This window comes from Homalodisca vitripennis, unplaced genomic scaffold (genome assembly GCF_021130785.1).
Source record: "Homalodisca vitripennis isolate AUS2020 unplaced genomic scaffold, UT_GWSS_2.1 ScUCBcl_1477;HRSCAF=5155, whole genome shotgun sequence".
NCBI lineage: Eukaryota > Metazoa > Arthropoda > Insecta > Hemiptera > Cicadellidae > Homalodisca > Homalodisca vitripennis.
Window position 1 is genome coordinate 132,487 of NW_025777615.1, and position 6,857 is coordinate 139,343.

Genomic DNA, 6,857 nt, shown 5'->3' on the forward strand with positions numbered 1-6,857 from the left:
CTTACTTCTTGCAGCAACCGTAAGATTAAATAGTAACTTTCTGAAGTTAACAATTTCTTGAAGAAAATAGACCAATTCAGTTGCAGTACTCGAAATACCTCCCCATACCATAACACAACGCAACTTTGTTGTTCTGATTGGGATTTCATTATGAGGAGTTTACATTTAACCAGGACACACAGTGTTTTGCGGTCAACGCGTCCATTTAGTTTGGAAACATCACACCACAAAAATTGATTGCAAGAATTTTTGGTGCATCGCGGCTTTGACAAACGCTTCCTGTGTTTGTCATATTTCCTGATTTAAACTTCTGCATTATATTGTCGAGAAGGGTATCGTGACACCTGGATATTTACCATCTATATTCTTGATTATTTATAGTCAGATTTTTTTTATTTATGCGTCCACACAACGAAGGATGTAAATTGTTTAGTATGTAAAACATTTAAAAAAACACACCAAAAACAAATAAAGATGCAAAAGAGCGTCACTGGAAGAGTTATCAGTGAAGCGCTTACTATGTGTTGCTGACGACCTTAACATTGTTACCAAACCTATATTGAAACGAATATCTTCCAATTTATGGGAAATTAAATGTGCACCACCCGGGGTGACATATGTACAAGTGTGTTGGTGTGTTACAAAAAATTAGTTGGAAGAAGAAACCCCAGAGAAAAATTTTATAATAAATTGCCTACCTAAACATTTTTTAATTTTCGATTTCAATTCTTTTTCTTTACTATTATTAATATATTATTCAGTTGAAAATTGTAGTTTTATTTTTTTTTTGTATTTTGAAATTACTTGCCAATTTGTTTAAAAAACTAACCTGTAATTAAAATAGATGTTCCTGTATTACATGAATTTAAAATTTTAATGTTTTGTAAATAATAATGTTTTTGTGTTGTGGTAAAAAAATGTATTGTTTAATAAAAAGTAGATTATGTTTTTTTTATTGTTCTTCAGTTAATGCAAAGAAAAATCCTTTTAATATTGCTATAATTTAAAAGAAACAATGTTTTCAAAAAACCAATCAATATTGGTAAAAACTCGATAGCTTTTTCATGGTAAACAAATATAGACCCCAAAGGTTGAAAGTTTTTAAACCCTACGTTTCAATTTAAAATTTCAAACCATAATGTGGGTATGGGGAAAGGGATTGATTAAATCCGAATTCGAGTTAAGCCCATCCCCTTTCCCAATTATGCAGATCAAAAATCTGACACGGGTACAAATTACTCCGGAATCAACAGATCTAAAGAGGTCCAAAGGAGAAAAAAAAGAGTTAAAAACTGAATCATTTAAAGTGTTTTTTAAGTCTGTTTTTCAGTACAGTTTTCTCTTGTATATTTAACCACTCTAAAATTATTAATAGTAGTAAAAATTTTTCAAACTTTAAATGCTTAAAAAAGAAAACACAAACAACAAAAATTTTTTTTTGGAAGGCCCCAAAAAAAGTACAGTAGCAACTGGTCTAGGTAAATTTTCTTCCTTTGTGCCCGTGTTTAATCACAAATATTACATAGGTTTTTTTAAATTTTTTTTTTTTTTGCAAAGGGGGAATAAATAAATTTCCGTAAAAATTTTCCCCCTTTTTTTTTGAAAAACCGTGGTTTTTTTTAATAAAAGATTTACAGTTAAAAATTTTTTAAGGGAAAATTTTTAAAATTTAAATAAAAAATGTTTAATTTTTTTAAAATTTAAAAAAAAATTTTTTAAAAAAAAACCTAAAATTTTTAAATTTTTTTGTAAAAACAATTTGTTAAAAAAAAATTTTTGCCAAAATTTTTTTTTTTTTAAAAATTTTTTTGGTTTTAAAAAAATTTCAAAATTTTTTTTAAAAAATAAATTTTTAAAATTGTTTTTTTTTTTTTTAAAAAGGGTTGGTTTTTTTTTTTTTTTAAAAAAAAAAAAAAAAATTTTTTTTTTAAAATTTTAATTTAAAATTTTTCTTAAAATTTTTAAAATTTTTTCCCATGTGGTGTTTTTTTTAATTTGATATTTTATTTTTATTTTAAAATTTTAAATTAAGGAAAACATTTTTATAGTATTTTTATTTTTTTTTAAAAAAATATTTTTTTTTTAAATTTAAATTCTGGGAAACCCAAAAAAACCCCTTTTTGGGGGGGGGTTTTTTTTTTGTTTTTTGACAAAAAAATTTTTTTAAAATTTTTTAATAAAAAAAAAAAAAAAGTAAAAATTTTTTTCAGGGTTATTTAAAAAAAAAACCAGGGAAAAAAAAAAATTTAAAAAAAATGTAATCCGAAAAAAAGAAAAAAAAAATTAATTTATTTTTTTTTTACAAATTAATTATAAAAAGAAAAAAAAAAAAAAAAAATTTAATTTTTAAAAAAAAAAAAAAAAATTAAAAAAAACCCCCTTTTTTAAATAAAAAAAAACAATCGATGGTAAAAAGCATTTGCCAAAATTAAAACTTAGTTTTCTTTTGTTAAGATTTAAAAAATTTTTTTAAAAAAATTTTTTATTTAAAAAAAAAAATTTTTAAAAATTTAAAATTCCAAAATAAAATAATGAAAATTAAATTTTTTTTTTTATAAAAAAAAAATAACATTTTTTGACCCAATAAAAAAATAAAAAATTAAAACCCCTTTTTAAAAAAAAATTCAAACTCTTTTTTGGTAAAAAAACAGTTTGCCGTTTGAAAAAACTTTTTAAGGGGGGTACAAAAACATAAAAATAGTTTTAAAATTTTTTTTTTATTATTTAAAATTGTACAGAAAATAAAAAAAAAGGTTTTTTTTTTTTTTTAAGGAATTTTTTCCCTTTTTTAAAATTAAAAAAACCTTCTTTTTAAAAATTTTAAAGCCCGAAAAAATTTGGCCCCCTTTTTTAAAAAAACATTTATTTTTAAAAAAAAAAATGCAGCAAAAAAACCCCTTTTTTTCCATTTTTTTGCCTTTAAAAAAATTTTTTTTTTAAAAAAAAATTTTCAAAAAAATTTGTAAAAACTTCCCTTCCCCTTAAAATTTTTAATTTTTAAGTTTGGGTTTTTTCAAATTTTTAAAAATTGGGGGGGGAAACCCCCAAAAAGGGGTTTTTGTTTTCTTAAAAATTTTTACTTTTAAATTTTTTTCCCTTTTTTAAAAAAAGTTTTTAAAAATTTTTCCCCTTTTAAAATTTGGAACATATTTTCTTCCCTACACATAAAAAAAAAATTTTTTTTAAAAAAAAAAAATTAAAAAAAATTTTTTTTTAAAGGGTTGGGGGTTTCCTCAAAAATTTTTTTTTTTTTAAAAAAAAAAAAAAAAAAAAAAATTTTTGCCCTTTAATACAAAAGTTTTTTTTGTAAATAATGACAAAAAAGTAGTTTTTTTTTTTAAAAATTGTTGGGCCCCCCAAATGGGTTTTCCCCTTTTTTAAAAAAAAAAAAAAATTTGCCCCTTTTAAAACAAAAGTTTTTTTAAAAAAGTAATGCAAAAAGAGTTTTTTTTAAAATTTTTTAAAATTTCCCAAATTTGGTTTTTTAAAATTTTTTAAAATTTTTTGAAAAAAAAAAAAGTTTTTCTTTTTAAAAAATTTTTTTTCTTTAATTTTCTTTTAAAGTTTTAAAAATTTTCGGCAAACGGGGGTTTTTTTTTAAAAAAAATTTTTTTTTTGGGTTTTTGTTTTTTTGGGAAAAAGTTTTTTTCGGGAAAAGGTTTTTTAAAAAAACTTTGGTTTGTTTTTTGGGGGGGGGTTGGGTGTTTTAAATTGGGGTTTTTAAACATTGGGGTTGGGGTTTTTTTTTTTTGGGGGTTTTTTTGTTTGGGGGTCTTTTTTTTTTTGGTTTTTTGTTTTTTTGGGGGGTTGGGTTTTTTTTTTTGTTTTTGGGGGTTTGGGGGGGGGGGGTTTTTTTGGTTTTTTTTTGTTTTAAAACTTGTTTTTTTTTTGTTGTTTTTTTTTTGGGGCCCCTTTTTGGGGGGGGGTTGTTTTTTTTTTTTTTTAAAATTTTTGTTGGGTTTTTTTTTTTTTTTTTTTTTGGGAAAAATTTTTTGGGGGGGGAAAATTTGGGGGGGTTGGGGGTTTTTTTTTTAAAAAATTTTTTTTTTTGGGAAAAAAAGTTTTTTGGGGGGGGTTTTAAATTTTTAATTTTTTTGGGGGGGGGGGCCCCCTTTTTTTGGGGTTTTTTAAATTTTTTTGGGGTTTTTAAATTTTTTTTTGTTTTTTTTTTTTGGGTTTTTTTTTTTTTGATTTTTGGGGTTTTTTTTTTTGTTTTAAAAAATTTTTGGGGGGGTTTTGATTTTTTGGGGGTTTTTTTTTTTTTTTTTTTAAAAAAGTTTTTTCTTTTTTTTTTGGGGGGGGGAATTTTTTTTTTAAAATTTTTAAAAAATTTTTAGTAAAAGTTTTTTTTTTTGGGGGGTTTTAAAAAAGAAAATTTAAATTTTGGGGTGTTTTTGGTTTTTTTTGGGTTTTGTTTTTTTAAAAAAGTTTTAAATTTTTTTTTAATATTTTAAAAGTTTTTTCAGTCACAGCAATGAAAAATTTTTTTTTAAATTAATTTTTAATAAAAAGTTTTTCTTTTTTAAAAATTTTTTAAAAATTTTCTTTTTCCCCAAACTAGAAAGTTCTTTTTTAATTACACAAAATCAAAAATTGTATTTTTAAAAAAATAAATTAATACCAGACTGGTGGTTTTAAAACATTGTTTTAAAATTTTTTTTTAAAAAAACCTTTTTTTTTTATTTTCGTACCACTAAACAAAAATTGTAGTTTTTTAAAATTTTTTTATGAAAAAAAAGGGTTTTCTTTTTTTTTAAAAATTTTTTTTCTTTTTTTTTTTTTTTTTAAAAACACTTTTTAAAGTTAAAAATTTATTTCCGTAAAAATTTTCTGCCGGGGTTTCCCTTTTTTTAAAAAAGGTTTTTAAAAAATTTTTTTTAATATTTTAGAAATTTTTTTATAAGATAATAAAAAAAATTTTTTTTTTAAATTTTTTAAAAAAACCCCCCAATTTTTTTTTCTTTAAAAAAAATTTTTTAAAACTTTCCCCCTTTTAAAAAAAGGGGCGCCGGGGAAAACGAAAAATTTTTTCTTTTAAAAAAAATAAGTTTAGGCAAAAACGGTGGGTTTTTTCCTTGTTTTAAACTTTTTTTTGTTACTAAATTTTTCCTTTTGCACTAATAAAAATTTAGTTTTTGTAAAGTTTATTACGTGCCCAACGGTTTTGGGCCTCTTTAAAAGAAAAAAAAAAAAAAAAAAAAAAAAAAAAAAAAAAAAAAAACTTGTTTTTCCCCCTTTTCTTGGGTTTTACTAAAATTTTTTTTGTAGGTTTAAAAAATTTTTTTTTAAAAATTTTTTCCCCTGAAGGGCTGGGGGCCCCCTTTTTTTCTTAAAATTGTTTTTAAAAACTTTCCCCTTGTTTTGAAAAGTTTTTCGAAAGCAGCCCTTTTTTTTAATTTTTCTTAAAACTTCAAAATTTTTTTCAAAAATTTCAAATCCCCTTTTAAAAAAAAATTCTTTTTTGAAACAGGGGGGGAAAATTTTTTTTTTTTTTTTTTTAAATCAAAATTAAAAAAAAAATTTTTGGAAAGAACTTAAAATTCTTATGGGGGCTCCCCCAAAATTTAGGGGGAGCCCCCAAAAAACCCCTTTAAAAAATTTAAAAATATACAAAAAAGAATAAAACTTTTTGTTTCCAATTTAAAATTTTTTAAAAATTTTTAATTGGGCCCCCTTTTTTTAAAATTAAAATTTATTTAAAAACCCCCCCCAGGGTTTAAAAAGAAAAAACCCCCCAAACAATTATTGCCCCTTTTTTAAAAAAAAATTTTTTTTTTTTTTTGGGAAACCCCTTTTTTAAAATTTTTAAACAAAACCCCTTTTTTAAAAATTTATAAGGTTTTAATTTTAAATTTTTAATTGATTATTTTCGGGTTTTTTAATTTTTTATTTTTTTTTTAAAAAATTAAAAAAAAAAAAGGACCCCCTGCCCGATTTTTTTAATTTTTTTTTTTTTAAAAAAATAAATTTGGGGGGGGGGTTTTTTTTTTTTTTTTTTTTTTTTTTTTTTTTTTTTTTTTTTTTTTTTTTTTTTTTTTTTTTTTTTTTTTTTTTTTTTTTTTTTTTTTTTTTTTTTTTTTTTTTTTTTTTTTTTTTTTTTTTTTTTTTTTTTTACCGGGATTTTTGGGTTTTTTTTTTTTTCAAATTTTTCCTCGTTTTTTCTTTTTCTCATTTAAAATCTAGAATTTTTTTAAATGGAAAAGCATAATAATTTAAAAACTTAATTAAAAAAAAAAAAAATTTTTTTAAATAAAACCCCTCCCCTTTTTTAAAAAAAATTTTAAAAAAATCAAAAAAATTTTTAAAAAAAAAAAAATTTTTTTATCCCAAAACCAATTTAAAAATTTGGGGGGATTTTAAAAACGAAAAATTCAAAATTTTAAAAAAAATTAAAATAAACACTGAAAACTTTAAAATTTTCATTAAATTTTTAAAAAGAATTTTTATTCATTCATAAAGTTTTTTAATTTTCCTAATTTTTATTTTTATAGAATTTACAAATTTTTAAAAAATTTAAAAAAAGCCCTTTTTTTTTTTGTTTTTTTTTTAATTTTATTCCCTTGTGTTTTTTTGAATGACTGTAAACTGTGTTTTTATAATTTCAATTCATTTTAAATTAAAAATTAGGTATTTTGGGGAAAAATCTTTTAAAACCCAAAAAAAGGGGGAAAATTAATTCTGTGAAAAATTTTTGGGGGGGGGGGGGGTTTTTTTTTAGGTTTTAAAAAAACCTTTTTTGCTTTTTTTTTTTCTCAAAAAAAACCATTTACCTTTTTTTCCCCACAATAAAATTTAAATTGTGTTTTAAAAAAAAAAAAAAAAAAAAAAAAAATTTTTTTTTTTTAAAAAAAAAAAAA